The sequence below is a fragment of the Phaseolus vulgaris genome, chromosome 7, assembly GCF_051622355.1.
Source record: "Phaseolus vulgaris cultivar YP4 chromosome 7, ASM5162235v1, whole genome shotgun sequence".
In the NCBI taxonomy this organism is placed as follows: domain Eukaryota; kingdom Viridiplantae; phylum Streptophyta; class Magnoliopsida; order Fabales; family Fabaceae; genus Phaseolus; species Phaseolus vulgaris.
Genome location: NC_143504.1, coordinates 50,656,988 through 50,674,367, shown reverse-complemented (window position 1 = coordinate 50,674,367; position 17,380 = coordinate 50,656,988).

Sequence of the window (17,380 nt, the reverse complement as noted above, 5' to 3'; positions counted from 1 at the left end):
AACTCAAATACAGTAGAAGTACAGTATATCATGTATAATTGAAAACAAACAAAATATGGTTAATTATTATTTTGTATACAATTTTACTCTCTATTAAATTAAAATAATTATTATCTAATAGTATAATTTTTAATTAAAAATAATTATATTATTATTCAACTTTTACTTTTATATTTTTTTTTATATTTTCAAAAATTATATTATTTTAATATAATAAAAATATAGCCACTGTAACACATGTACTTTTATTAGTGGTCTAAGAATACTATGGTTTTTACCATAAATTACAACCAAATTATTACAAATTAGAACAAATAGGGCAAACATATAAGTGGTCAGTGTATATATAATTCTAAAAAAATAGAAAATAAATAATTTCATAAAGATGAAAGTTGAAAAACTATCTTTTTTTTAAGAAAGAAAAGATATGAAGTAAAGGGCATTAAATAAAATTATTTAATTTAATAAAGAGTAAAATTTTAATGAATATATATATATATATCACCACAAAAAAAATGTCCCAAATATTTATATCGATGTATTTTAAAATATACATTATATTTTTAATGAAATAACATTCACATCCTTTTTAATTTTTTTTAAAAAATACTCATTTTTATTTTTTAAATAAAATAATATTTAGATTTTTTTAAATAAATACTCAATTTTATTATATTTATAATAAATGAGGTTAACTTATGATTATTTTTTAATAAAGTGATACTTGTTTATTTATTTTATTTAAAAATTATATCAACTAAAATATAAAAATTAAAAATTAAAATTTAGATATTCAAAAATGGAAGTGATTGTCACTATATTAAAAACATAAGGAGTCTCGTCTATTAAAAACATAAAGAGATAAGTGTTTATTTTATACTAAAAAAATGAAAGTTTTATTTAATATAAATATTATCCTTTATTTGCATCTTTATGGTATTGTAAAGTGTTATTTAATATAAATATTATCATTTGTTTGCGTATTTATGGTATTGTGAAGGAAAAAAGGGAGAGGACGACCTTGAAAATCATATTTGTATCTGCTACAACTATTTTGTGTTGATTTGTTAAGAAAGTTCATAAAACTTTCATTTTTATGAAGAAGGAAAGTTAAAATAAAGGTGACATATGTAAATTAAACATATTTGAAGGAGTCAATACATGTCTTAGAAGCTCATAAAAGTCACATCACAAAAAATAAAATATTGGTAAAGGCAAAAAATACACAACTCTAAACTCATCTATATCTACGTAATATATAAATAAAGGAAACATAAATTAATTTTTTGTGAGGTGTTACTTAGATTAAAAACCAAATATAAAAACTCGTATTTTATTTTTTAAAAAAACTAATAGTTTGTTAAAACAAGTAATATTACATAGATGTAATATGTTATATTAATTATATGTGGCACACACAACATACTATGCATGACTCACTCGTTACACAATGCATGTATCAATCTTAAGGACATTATATTCTTCTCACAAATTCTAAAATCCTTTCTTTATTTAGATTTTTATTTTTGTATTTATAAAAATCATCCAGTCTCAAAAATTTTTACTAAGAAGTTAGACGAAGATTGAGTCTTAATGAAAAAATTGTAAATTTTTTTTTATTCTTCTTAGTCTTGTAAATATTGTATAGAGTAGTTAGAAAGTATTGGGCATTATATTTTAGGCCAAAGTAAAGTAAGATATAAATAGAAAAGAAAGTATAGTGTAAAGTAGTAAAAGAGGGGTAAAAATGAAATGTAGGCAAAGAAGACAAGAAGGTCCACGTGTCCTCTTCTCAATGGAGAGAATTTTACTCCAATAAGACATGCCACTTGTCACTCTCCCAATGAAGAGAATTTACACTAATAATGTGGTGACACTTGTCACACTCTCATTTGAGAGACTTTCACCTATAAATAAGAGTCTTTTGTACATGATTTTTAACTTTGATTTGAGTAATGAAATTGATCCGATCGGTCATCGGTAGTCGATGACGTCAGCATCAGAGAACCACGTGGACCACTCGCAGGGTGACACGTGGACCAGGTGGCAGAGAGGTAAGGGGACGATCGCCAAGAGAGGTGATCGGTGGTCAGTAACCAAGTTACCACCGACAGATCAGGCGGCAGAGAGGTCGGGGGGTAGATCACCCAGAATGGTGATCGGTGGTCAGTAGCCAAGTGACCACCAGCAGACCAGTACCCAGACTCGCGCCTGGAGGCAGAGCGCGAGTAGCAAATAAACACTGATCAGTCATCGGGTGTATTGTCATCGGGGTCTCGTGCTACACGTAGTTAAACTGGGACTAAGGTTCCCAGCGAGAGCGTTACGCATGGACCTCGCATGAGCACACCTCAAGGAATCATGCACGAGAGTGGCCTGAGGGAGCTAGTAGGCCAGTCGGTGATTGGTGATTCCCTCGACCCATTACGTGCGTGTCATCCTGAAGGGTAAGTCGCCTACGCAGAGAGTAACGTTTGGTGAGTGCGCCTAAACCAGCCACACCCGACGCTCTCATAAGAGTATGCAATTTACCCAGATAAGAGAAGCATCCTAAGTTACTCCGCAAGGGCGTAACTTAGGCAGACAAAGAGAGGCGCTAGAGCCCTTCCAGTAAGTGACACGCGTGTGGTTAGATGTGAGTTGCAGGCCTCCACGTGTCACCATCTGAGAGGGGCGCGGTCCAGACAAAAGAGCACTCCGTACCGCTAAAGGTACAGACAGGCGCAGCCAAGCGCAGACATGCGCAGACTCTCACGCTCCCCATTGCTGATTCTGAAGGTACGCTTTCTCTGAAAAGCACGACAGGGTTCTGACACATGCCAGAAAAGCATAACAGAATTCTGTTATGCCCAGAAGCAGGGAAAGAGAGATAAAAGGAAGAATCAGAGGGAGAGTGAGGGGGATAGAAGAGAAACAGAGTGCAAGTTTTTTCTCACACACACATTTTACTAAGTTTCCAGTTTCTGGTGGTTCTGTTGAACTAACTTGATCGTCGGAGTGCAAACGGCCGCTAGAGGCGCCGTCTGTGTATTTTGCAGGTCACATTTTGAAGACATCTGAGAGAGAAAGAGTTCAGAAGGTGATTCTTCAGGAGACACAGTCGCGAAGACAGGACAGAAAAGTGTTACGAAGCGACTCACCCACGTTCAAGTTGCCGGCAGGATCAGAAATGATGTCCAATTTTGTGTAAGACACTTTTACTTGTTTAAAGTTATTTTCTTGTTGGACAATTTTCTAGACTTTTCTTAATAGTATTGGCTCAACCTCACTTTAGAGACTAAATGTTGGTCTAACCTCATTTAGATTCACCGACAAAAATTTCATTTCTTTCAAAATTTCTACAATTCTCAGAGCTTCCGCTATCAATCACCTTTTGTTGAAGAAATTCAAATAAAATAAAAACAATGAAAGATAAGATCTACAACTGAAAATGCAAACCCAGATTGCATAAGACCCATAGTCTATTTATGGACTTACTTGCAAATATGGGCCTAATTGGATTTTTTTGTTTATCTTTTGTAGGTCCACTAAAGAGAACAACTCTATGATGAAGGAAAATATAAAACATATTGAAGAAGACCTTCAAGTCATCCAAACATCAACTAGAGCGTGGGTTAGAACAATTCAAAAAGAGTGAAATTCAACTAAGACTGGTAGAGAGAAACTCTTCTATATTTTCTAGGCCTTCATCTAGTTGTAAATAATTAGAATATGATTTATTTTTTGTAATTGTGCCTAAATATTGGACCAAGTATCATAGGTTTTAGGACTTGTATTTGGGCCAATATTATAATAGGTATTATTAGGGTTGAAAGTGAGTAGTTAGAGTTACAATTGAGCATCTTTGAGCCCAATATAACCCTATAACATCTAAGATATAATACGAGACAAAATTCAGCTTGACATGAAGCATATGACGTCCACATGAAAGCTTATGAGTAGAGAGGATTTGACATAGAAAGTGAGTTTCACATGAAAAGTATGAATCCACATGACACCTTCTCATTAGAGAGTTTTATTTTGAATTTTTAAATTTTGACTCCAAAATATTCAACCTCTTACACTATAAATAAGTTAACATATTACATGTAATCAAGTTTGAAAATACGAGTCTCTTATAAATAAGTAACCAGATTACCTGTCGTGAAGTCTCTTATCGCGTCACAATTTTTTTCTCTATTTTGTGTTTGATTTCTCTATTATAGGATTTTGTTTTGATTTTTCTCTCATGATTTCAAGTATCTTATAAAAAAATATTTCAGATTTGGATTTCCTCAGTTTAAAAGAAAAAAAAAACCCAATAAGAGAGAATAATGTAAGTTTTCAATCATTAGAACTTTTCTTTCTAATATTAAAATTTTAATTGTTATTAAGTTTGTATTTTTAGATTGAAATGAAGTTAATAGTTGTAATTAAGTTCATTTCGGCTTATTAGTGGTCCACCATGATCATGTCCAATAAAGAATGTCATGGGGTCTATATGGAGAGGAACATGTTGTTATAGGAAAATTTGCTCCAACATCGTGAAGTAGACCTTCCATGCATGTCTATCTTAAGATTGTTAAAATTATTTTGGCAACAGATAAGAGAAATTATTAAAATATACATATCTACAAGTTTATTTAATATATTATATAAAAATTGAATGCATAAATATAACACATATTTGTTTAATTGTGTGTGATTAAGACTTTATATTATTATTATTACTATATTCAACATATATGATTATTTTGTTTACTGGGTACGACTTTTCAAGTGTTGTATTTAACAATGTCTTTGTCAATATTTAACCACATTTTGTATTTAGAAATAATATCTTATTAAAATATTTTTTCTTCAATAAATGGAAGTTTCACTTTTAGATAATCTAAAATAACATTAAAAGTATTTAAATATAACCTAAAAATATTTAAACATAAAATTAAAAAATATCTAGACATATTCTTAACTCATTCGAACATAAATCATAATAAAATAACAGTGTAACTACGATTAATTTTTAATTTAAATTATATATTATGAAGTCATCAACATGTCCAGTAAGAATGAGAGAAACAAAATAAAATTTTTGAGAAACCTTCAACAAACAGTAAAACACGAGTGAGTTTTCTTAGAGACAATGTTGATAACATACTTTTTTTAATATAAGTTTTATAATTAAATAAAAATTACTGAAAAATAGAATTATATTTAAGGAGTTCCACTTAAAAAATTTAGTTTTAAATTTAATTATCATAATATGTTAAGTATACTACTATCATGTATAGATGTTGCTAGAATATTTAGAGGGGAGAGAGGTCAATAGTGTGGGCTGAAGGCCCAAAGGCCAAAGCCATTCAAACCTTTTCTTTCTGCACCTCTAGAACTTCTAACTGTATCTCCACAATTTTTAAATAAACTATTTAACTCTTTGTAAAAGTGACATCCAAATTACCTGTTTTGGAGATATTATAGAATATCATGTTTAAAAAAGATATCTGGAATACAATTTCTAAAATAAGTTTTTTCCAATAGAATTTTCAGAAAAGCTTTATAAAACACATGAATTACATTTTAGAAGAATCTTTCAAAACAAAATTTTCAGAACAAGCTTATGATACCTTCTATAATGAAACTTTTAAAACAAGTTTTTCAGAAAATAAACTTTCTAAAAGGAATTATCTCTATTGTTTTGTTAGTACGAGGAAGTGGTTAGTAATAATGGAGATGAAAAAAGAAAAAAACCTATGATTTGAAGCATAAAGCTCATGTCTCTGCAAATAATGTTGAGAAGGGTTTTGATGGGTGGTTGAAAGGGATATTAGTGACTAAATTAAGAGTGGTGTGCTAATACATTTTCAAAAGGACAGACCATATGAAAATCACAGTCTCTTAATTACGAAAGAGAAACCAAAAATTCATCACAATCATTTACAGCTACACTTGGTTAAAAACTATAATGAATGAATTATGGCACCAGGTCATTTTCCTGAAGAAGAAACAATAGAAAAAAGGCTAAAAGCTTTATGAAATATCATTGGGACAAATTTGCTCTGATCTGAACCAACTCATCTACCCTTCAGAATGTGCATGATACAGTAAATGAGGGGTATCATTATGAGAAAAGGAAGGTGACAATGACATGGTGCATGCCTTAATACCACAAACAAAAAATTGTCTGAATTTTAATTCTATCTAAACTCCATAAAACCGATTCATATTATAAATAATATATGGATTTTAAGTTTAACACAATTCCATAAAATCAGTTCAGAAAGTACAATAAAATTGTTCCAATATCGATGTCGATGTGTCACGTACAATTCAACTCACACCAAACATATCACTTCAAATAACAAAGGTAACAAGAGAGAGTGCACAAATTCATACCAAAAACTAACAATTTGTGGCAGTCTCTTTCAACCCAATATTAATATTTATTCCCTCTTCGTTAAAAAATTGTTCATCATATATAGCAGCCTCTAATTAACAATTTAAACTTATCCTCATTATAAAATATTCCAGATTTTGAATGATGTGGGACTTGAACTTGGTATCTTTAAATATACCAACATTATTCACGAGGAAAGTTAGACAACATTTAGGTAGGTTTCAGTTACACCAATGAGAAAAAAAAACGATTTGACTTATCATTATGTTAGAGAGGGAGTGGGGGCTTTAAAATACACAATCTTTTTTTATCAAATATAATAATTAACAAATTGCTGATCCTTCTTCTAGACAAGGAGAAAGAAAGTGAAAAAAACATTAAAGTAAAAACAAAAGTTATTTAGATAAAGTACAAGAGAAGTCATAGTCGAAAAAAAGATAAAAATATTCTCAAAATATAACTATTGGTGCCTAACTCCTCACTATTTATTTAAATAAATGAAATAAATAAAACCTAACCTTTATTCGTTATTAATAATTTTTTATTATTGTAATAGAAAGAGAATATTATGAATACTTAAAAGCACCTATTAGTTTTGTCTTTGTTTATTTATAGGCGAGTCTATTATTATGTCATATAAAACATGTTTGGACATGTGTGTTACACACGTCACGCATTAGTTTACAAGAGCTAATGCAAAAGTTACTCTTACATGTTTTATGCTGAGAAGTTTTTTAGCATCAGTGATAATAGTAGGAAGATGAGTATAGCAGAAAACAAAATATAGAATAATTATGGCAAAATTGTAACAGCCTTCAAGATCTTTCTAATAAAAATCACACTTCTTCGTTCTAATTTATAATATTGGTGAACATAAAAAAAATTACATGAATAGCATTTTCTCCTCCAAAAATCAACACAGACAATAACTTAAAAGTGAAATGAGGGTAACCAAAAGAAATAAGAAGCATTTAGTGTGAATAAAAGTAAGTATTGAAAATATGGTAGCACGATAAATAGTTTTGCATCCATGAACTGTATTTGCCTTATTAAGAACCATGTGTACAGAGTTAAAAAAGAAGTTTGTGTGCCTCTCTTTGACAAAAATAAATAAGGGATGTGAACCAATATTTGAAAAATTGAACATGGTTCTAAATTTTTTATACAATTTAAAGAATGCTCAAATGTCTAAGTAACTAAACGAGAATAAAGTGGTTGAAATTTTGCATTTTGAGACGTTGAAAATTTAAGATATTATTGTCATCACGTTTAAAAATGAAAATTATATACGTAAGCCTATTTCTTAAATGAAAAGAAGAAAGAAAGAGGTAAAAATATAAAAAAATTGATGTTGAAAATCTCATTTTGATAGAAATAAAGTTGATTTATATATATGAATGCAAATCTTGTTTTATAAATTGATTTTATAAAATTGAGTTAAGCTTAAAGTTCACTTATTAAGATGATTTCATAGAAGAAGTGACATGCTAGATTTCGTGAAGATTTTATGGGCTAACATAATGTCATAGACATATATGAACATAGTTATATTGTATTAGAGTCTGACGTTGTGTGATTTATGCTTAGCTTTAAAAGTCCATTTACACTCAATATAATGTTTTTTAGGGGGCAAATCCACCAAAGAGCAAATTCCATTAGACTTAAGAGCATCAAGTTCACACTGCATAGTTTTTTCCAATAATAATGTTTTATCACCTCTTTAAATTATTTAGATTCTTGGATAGAGAAAAATATTATAACCAAAAGAAGAATATGTAGAAGAAAAATTATGATAAGAGAGATATTTTTTAATAGGATATTTAGTACATGAGAAATGATTGATAACAACTTTTGAAGAGAAGAGAATAGTTTGACAGTCATTCAAGTATCCACATTGTTGTTTGAGACGAGTAGAAACTTGAACAAGTGGAGGTTGTGGATCATAAGGTTGGTGTCGTAAGACATTAGTATCAGTTAAATGTAATTGATTAGAGGAAGCTTTAGCATGGGTAATGGATGTCAGTGCATTTAAACTAAAGGAATAAGATCATTAACAAGTGTAGGCACATAAATATCATTGTAAAAAAAATATAAGGAAACAAATGCGTAAACTTAGATGGATTAGGTTTGTCCATACTCGAATCAATTTTATCCTTATAGAAAACTTACTTTGGCTGAATTGATTTGAGATGTATTTATATCATTCAAAACAATTGTTTGAGAAGATGATTGTTTAATGAAATTCATTAAATTGTTGTACTGTTCTTAAGAAATCCGAATGTTAGAATTGAGTGGTTTAAACTCAAAAGGAGCAACATCTTCTTTGGCATTAACGGATACAATGATATTACTAGATTTTGTTATTGATAAAGTTGATTCATATTATATAAGTGAATGCAAACCTTACCTTACAAACTTATTTTGCAAAGTTAAATTGGATTCAAAATTCACTCATTAAGATGATATCATAATTATTTAAAGTCTATACTATGAAGAGTTTGTGTTAAGCCTATAGCATAAGGCCGATTTATAGTATATAAATGGATGGTTTTTAGGAAATATATTTAATTAAAAGAGAGAAATAAAAAATAATATAGTAATATTATACATTTTAATTAAAAGATAACTTTAATAGAAAAACACATATATTTATATTTTAAAAATTACTCTCTAGTTTTTAATATGTCACATTTATATTTTGAGTACAAAATTAATAAAAACATTAATTTTATAATTTTTAATAAATAATTTTTTCTAATAATAGTTTTATCATAATTTTTTACGTTCTTTCTATGAAGATAATCATTCATAATAGTATCTTTCATATTTGAAATAAAACATTTTTTTTCATCATATAATAACTTGTTTTCTCTCTTTATAATAAAATATTTATTTTTCTATCCACCAAAGAACAATATGTGAAAATAAAGTGAAACATTTTTTTGTGCATCTCAATAAAAATAAGTTCTCTTCTATATTTTTTAATCTTAAAACACTATTAGAAGATTTTTTTATATCATTCGTGTTTTCACCCCTCTCTATATGTATTTTTCAATCTTAACTTCAAAAACACCATTACTGTGTATATTCATAAAATAAATAATTGATACAAACTGCATTTTATTTAGATCATTGTATTCTGAATTAATGTTGTACCGGTCGGCATCGGACGACCGAGTGGTTCGAATTTAATTATTTAATTAAGCGAGGAACGTGGTTACATGTGGAATTAACGGTTACAATTCCCATTGAGCAGCAAACACACGTGAGCACTCCCTGGATTTTCGGGAACACCCCCTAGATCTCAGGAAAACATCTAACACGACCCAGGGACCACAAAACACGTCGCGAGCCATCAACTGCTTGGCCCCAATGGCCCAAGCCCAGGTGAACTTGGGAAGGGAAAAAGGAAAAAATGTACGTTTTTCATACCATCAAGAGTTCTTCTCACTTGAAAAGATCGCTGACTTGAGCGTCGGAGCACAATCGCAGGTACCCCCGCCGGCCGACCGAGGCACGCGAGGAAGTAGGAGACTTGAAGAATAGGACAACCGAAAGTGAAGTAGACACTTTGTATCGACGTGGATCAACATTACTCAGTCCCCAATATCCATATAGGTACAATTGGCGCCCACCGTGGGACCGAGTAATCACTATTCCCAGACCTAGAGGTACCAACGCTCGAGGATGGGTTCAACGGCGAACAACAACAATGATACTGCCACGGAAGAACATAGGACGATACTCCAAACCCTCCAGATTCAAATGCAGGAGTTGCTCCAGAAGGGAGTCATTGATCAACTACGTCAAGATGAAGAGAAGAAAAGACAGGAAGAGGAACGCCAGCGGCATGCGGAAGAGATAGCTCAACTGAAAGAGCAGAACAAAAGATTGATGGAAAGACTCGAGCAATCTGAGCGTGAAGGACATTCGCGTGCGCCTTCTCCACCACCACTCCAGTCAGGAACGAAGACAATAGCCCAAACAATAGCCCAAACTATACCTCCCACATCACTCGTTCAGCACACCCATCAGAGTGTGAAGCAGGTAACCCCAAACAGGGTAGCAAACCCGAGAGGCCATCCGTTCACTGATGATATCATAGCCACTCCTCTCCCTGACAAGTGGAGAGGCCTAACGATAAATCTTTACGATGGATCCACAGACCCAGACGAACATCTGAATATATTTAGAACTCAAATGACCCTTTACACAACTGATCGGACGGTGTGGTGTAAAGTCTTCCCCACCTCTCTCAGGGAAGGCCCCCTTGGATGGTTCTCTGACCTTCCACCCAATTCCATTATAAGCTTCGACGCTTTGGAATTGAAATTCACCACACAATATGCCACAAGTAGACCTCATCGGACATCCTCCATGTCCCTCCTTAATGTCAAACAAGAAAGGGGAGAATCTTTAAGAACATTCATGAACAGATTTAGCAAAGTGTGTATGAGCATTCGTAACCTTAATCCAGAAATAGCCATGCATCATTTGGTCTCAGCCATACTACCTGGAAGGTTCACTAAAAGTCTTATCAAACGGCCCCCCGTGTAATATGGATGAATTAAGAACAAGAGCGACAAAGTTCATGCAGATAGAAGAACACATTGATTATCATCGAAAGACACATGTAGAGAACACGGACAGGGGCAAAGGGATTCGTCCCCCTATAGTGCCGACCGATCGAGATCGCCATCGCCCCAACAGGGGGAAAGTTCTAGACGAAGCACTACAGATTGAATTGATTCCGGCACTAAAGCAGTCACAAACCCCTCCCAATGCCGATATCAATAAACGTTGCCAGTACCATCGTAACTACAGTCACACGACCGAAGGATGCCAAACACTAAAAGATAAAATTGAAGAGCTTGTCCAGGCCGGTCACCTCCGTAAGTTCGTAAAAGCTACTGTTACTATATCCAAGTCACCCCAGCGTGATCATGATCCCCGAGAACGTGCAGGACGAAGAGACGACCGAACCCGCGACAATCACTATCATTCAAACAGAAGGAAAAGAAGCGAAAGTCTGGTTCGACGAACGAGACCTAAAAGCGAAAGCCCTGAGCGTAGGAGCCGAACTAAACAGAAAGTTCGCGCGGTCATCAATACAATCGCTGGACCGGTATCACTCGGCCAGCCCCCTCAAGAAATTAACTACATTGCAAGTGGTTTTGCAGGTGGAGGATGTTCTAATTCAGCAAGGAAGAAACATTTAAGAGCAGTTCAATCCGTTCATTCGACCTCCACACAACGCCGACTGCACATACCACCAATCACTTTCACTGACGAAGATTTCACATCAATTGATCCATCTCAGGATGACCCCATGGTAATAATTGTGGAGATAGATAAATTCGCAATCGCAAAAGTTTTAGTAGATCATGGTAGCTCGGTCGACATCCTTTACTGGGAAACATTTAAGAAGATGAAGATCTCAGAGGCAGAGATACAACCCTACAACAAGCAGATAGTGGGTTTCTCAGGAGAAATAGTAGATACAAGAGGATTTATCGATCTATACACTACATTCGGCGATGACTACCTCAGTAAGACCTTCAACATACGATACTTACTCGTTAACGCCAACACATCGTACAATATTTTGCTCGGTCGTCCATCTATCAATAGGCTGAAAGCCATTGTCTCAACCCCCCATTTAGCTATGAAGTTCCCCTCGGTCAATAGAGATATAGCAACCGTACATGTAGATCAGAAGATAGCACGAGAGTGCTATGTAGCTAGCCTAAAGGTAGAACCAACCCGAAGGCTCTATACTACGTCGGCCGACCGAACCGCAGAACGAAGAGGCCGTTCACCAGAAAGAAGTTCTAAAGGAAGAGAATCTAGAAGACACTTAGTCGCTTTAGTTGATCTAGATCCTTGGCTGGATGATACCCGGATGGAAGCAGGGGAAGATCTTCAACCCATATTCCTCCGTGACAAAGATCGTAAGACACACATGGGGACATCTCTCAAGCCAGACGACCGAGAGGCGATCGGTAAGACGTTAACAAAAAATGTTGACCTTTTTGCTTGGACCGCCGCAGACATGCCAGGGGTAAGATCAGATGTTATCACCCATCGGTTATCTGTCTATAAAGAAGCCAGGCCGATCGCTCAAAAGAAAAGGAAACTAGGTGAAGAGCGACGTAAAGCCGCATGGGAGGAAACAGACAAGCTAGTTCAAGCTGGTTTTATTCAAAAGGCCCACTACACAACGTGGTTAGCCAATGTGGTGATGGTAAAAAAGGCGAATGGAAAATGGAGAATGTGTGTAGATTATACAGACCTTAACAAAGCATGCCCAAAGGACTCGTATCCCTTACCTACAATCGACCGACTGGTCGACGGTGCAGCCGGTCATCAAATCCTCAGTTTCCTTGATGCTTATTCGGATTATAACCAAATACAAATGTACCACCGTGATCGAGAGAAAATCGCGTTTAGAACGGATTCTGATAATTTTTTCTATGAAGTCATGCCGTTCGGTCTCAAGAATGCCGGAGTCACGTACCAGTGACTTATGGATCACGTATTCCACAACATGATCGGTCGGAACGTGGAGGTATATGTTGACGACATCGTCGTCAAATCAGATTCTTGCGAACAACATATTTCTGACTTAAAAGAAGTTTTCCAAGCCTTGCGTCAATACCGCATGCGTTTGAACCCGGAAAAGTGCGCGTTCGGCGTGGAAGGTGGGAAGTTCTTAGGCTTCATGCTCACCCATCGAGGCATAGAGGCTAATCCAGAAAAATGCAAGGCAATCACTGAAATGAGAAGTCTCAACGGACTCAAAGAGATTCAGAGACTAGTCGGTCGTCTTACATCGTTATCTCGGTTCGTACCTAAGCTTGCCGAACGAACAAGACCCATTATAAAACTTTTGAAGAAAACGACTAAGTTTGAATGGACAGATGAATGCGAACAAAATTTCCAACAGCTAAAAACATTTCTGTCATCCCCACCGGTCATCCAGAAACCGAACGCACGAGAACCCATTGTGGTCTACCTCGCTGTCTCCAATGAAGCAGTGAGTTCCGTTCTAGTACAAGAAATTGAAGCGGAAGAACGACCGGTATATTTCGTCAGCCGAGTCTTACACGACACGGAGACCCGATACCAAATGGTCGAAAAAGTTGCCTTAGCTTTAGTCATTACCGCACGACGGATGCAGATGTACTTCCAGAATCACAAGGTTATAGTTAAGACTAACTATCCCATTATGAAGATTCTCACCAAGCCTGACCTGGCCGGACGAATGATAGGTTGGGCAGTCGAACTGTCAGAATTCCATATCGAATACCAACCCAGGGGGGCCATCAAGTCCCAAGCCCTTGCTGACTTCACAGCAGAAATCACTCCCTATCCGACCGAAGAAACTCCCAGATGGACATTATACGTAGATGGGTCATCGAACAGTCGTTCGTCCGGGACAGGAGTTGTACTTGAAGGACCAGGAGAGATTGTTATCGAACAAGCCATGAAGTTTGAATTTAAAACTTCCAATAATCAGGCCAAATATGAAGCTATAATCGCAGGTATACATCTGGCGATCGAGTTAGAGATAACAAATATAATTTGTAAGAGCGACTCCCGTCTAGTCGTCGGACAACTCACAGGGGAGTATGAGGTAAGAGAAACATTACTCCAGCAGTATTTTCATTTTGTGAAAAATCTTCTAAACAGGTTCAAAGAAATCTCATTCCAACACGTACGGAGGGAAAATAACACTAGGGCGGACGCTCTATCAAGATTAGCTACCTTAAAAAAGAAAGGTATCCACCGGTCGACCATACACGTGACCCTCGCTAAACCAAGTGTTGGTACCGAAGAATGCATGGCGACCGACACTCAACCCAATTGGATGACTCCCATAAAACAATATCTGACTGATGGTGTATGCGATCCACACTTGGAGAAGACAATGAAACTACAAGCCGCCCGATACATACTAATTGGCCAAGATCTCTATAGGAGAGGGTACTCCCGTCCCCTCCTAAAATGCCTTAGTCCAGAACAGGTCACCTATGTAATGACTGAGTTACACGAGGGGATATGCGGAACCCATTCAGGAGCACGGACTATGTCCGCCAAAATTTTAAGAGCTGGATACTACTGGCCGACCGTACAGAGAGACTGCACCGAATATGTTCAAAAGTGTGTGAAGTGTCAGGAGTTGGGCACCTTGTCGCACCAAAAACCAGAACACCTGCACTACATCCTATCCCCCTGGCCATTTGTGAAGTGGGGAATGGATATTATCGGACCTTTCACACCCGGAAAAGGACAATGCAAGTTCGTATTGGTTGGCATAGATTTTTTTACCAAATGGATTGAGGCCGAACCATTAACAGCCATCACCGCCCGTAACGTACAAAGCTTTGTATGGAAAACATTGTCTGCAGGTTCGGCCTACCTCAGATCATTATCACAGATAACGGTCGACAATTCACCGACCGAGGGCTAGCTGAATTCTATGAGAAACTCCACATCAGACACATCACAAGTTCGGTCGAACACCCTCAAACCAACGGTCAGGCGAAAGCCGCCAACAAAGTTATTCTCAATGAATTGAAGAAGAGACTCAGCCCGTCCAAGGGAAATTGGACTGAAGAATTGTTAGAAGTTCTATGGGCCTATCGTTGTACCCCCCAGTCAACGACTCAGGAAACGCCTTACAGCCTGACGTACGGCACAAAAGCCATGATTCCGGTCGAGATCGGCGAACCTTCACTACGCCGACAGACATTAGACTTAGATTTGAACAAAGAAAGTCTACTAGTCGGCCTTGACCTGATCAATGAATTAAGAGACAAATGCAGGATAAGAGAAGAAGCATGCAAAATACGGGCAGCGCAAAGATATAACTCGAAAGTGAAACCACGAAACTATCAGAAGGGAGATTTAGTTTGGCGCATGCGTAGCGACGCTCGGAAGGACGGCGGAAAGTTTTCAAGTAACTGGGAAGGACCATTCCGCATTTCCGACACAGCAACAGGAGGAGCATATTACTTAGAATATTTGTCAGGAAAATTTATACCGAGAACGTGGAATGCCACGCATCTCAAATTCTATTACAGTTGATGAATGAACTCAGTGCACTATTTCCTCGCTCGGTTGTTTTATCCCTAAGGAGGGTTTTCTACCAAGAAGGTTTTAACGAGACACTTTAAATTACCAACTTTGGTCAGAAATTAACAATTATTAGTTATTAATTAACCGTTCGTTCGGTCGGAACATGTAACTAAGGTTATCTGAATTATAACTTAAAAAGTTATCTGAATCAATTAACCGTTCGTTCGGTCGGAACATGTAATTAAGGTTATCTGAATTATAACTTAAAAAGTTATCTGAATCAATTAACCGTTCGTTCGGTCGGAACATATAACTAAGGTTATCTGAATTATAACTTAAAAAGTTATCTGAATCAATTAACCGTTCGGTCGGAACATGTAACTAAGGTTATCTGAATTATAACAAACGTTATTTGATTCAATTAATCGTTCGTTCGGCCGGAACATATAACTAGGATTATCTGAATTATAATTTAAACATTATCTGAATCAATCAGTCGAAACATGTAACTAGGGTTATCTGAATTTTAACAAACGTTATTCGAATCAATTAAGCGTTCGTTTGATAGGAATATATAACTAAGGTTGAGTTATAACTCAAACGTTATCTACCAACTTTAGCCAAAAATTAATAATTCAATTATTAATTAACATTTCGTTCGGTCAGAACATATGACTAGTTATACATACTATAACGGACGTTATTTATCAAATTTTCGGTCAGAAATCAATAATCCGCTATTAAGAAACCGTTCGTTATACATATACTATTTACCTAACGACAGAAACATTTTTTTAACATAAATCCGTACTAACATTAACAATACGAAACGATGGTCAAACAATAAAAGATGTTCAAACGAACTTGTCCTTTGCCCACATCCCGGGTCCAGGTAATAATATATTCAAACAATGTTAATAGTGTCAGGATTGGTAGACTCCTCCGGTCGTACAACACCATCTCCCTGAGACGCCTCAGCCATTGGATCAGCAGTTTGTTCATTCTCTTCGGCCTCTTCGTCCTCGAGTGGCATCAGCTGACCATCTACGACGTCCATATTTGAATCATATCGCTCGTCGTCATCCGGCACCCCGTGGAAAAAGGCGACCTGCCGAACCCCCTGCCTGAAGGACTGCTCGTTGATACTCAACATAAACCCTTGAAGTTGTTCAATTTGAGCAGTCAGCGATTCCTTCTCCGCAGCCAGTCTTTCCTGCTCCTTAATGGCATCCGCTCGCCCGGCCACTACTTCATTTAGAGTAATCTTTAAAGCCTCTTGCTCTTTCCTGGCCAATTGAGCATCAGTCCGGGCCTCATCCACGACCTTCAAAGCATCCTTCAGTGAGACAGTCGGTTCACTAAGCTGAGACTTCAATTTAGGAATCGATACCGTCTTCACTCTCCTTAACTCGTCCCCAAGGGCCCTGGTCGCCACGGCCGCACGACATTGTAGCTCGACCGTCTCTTCGACCATATCCAAAGTAGGAATATTGGCAAAAATTTCCTCATCCTCACGCAAGTCAAACTGCATTGTAGGGGCCACCCTGACGGATGACACCAACAAGCTAACAGGACTGCCCGACGAAGATTGAGCTTCCGTACGAGGCACTTTAGCAGGCCGCCCCCTCTTCTTACCTTGGGCAGGAGCAGGAACAGCCTCCACCGGAACGACCTCCTGCTTGGTCGAACGCGGGACAATCCCAGCGATGGTGGCTATCTTACTCTTATTAGCCTGCATTTTCAAACTATTCATGTACTTTTTCAAACTTGGATCCATGCTCACAACAATATATGCAAAATAAACACAAAGGTAAGAAACAAATACGCTGTTAATCGAACGACCACAAGAAGAAGGTGCTCACCATTTAGGTCCGCCCACTGCTTGGACGACCCATAAAGGGCTATCAGTTCCCGCGTAGGAAGTCT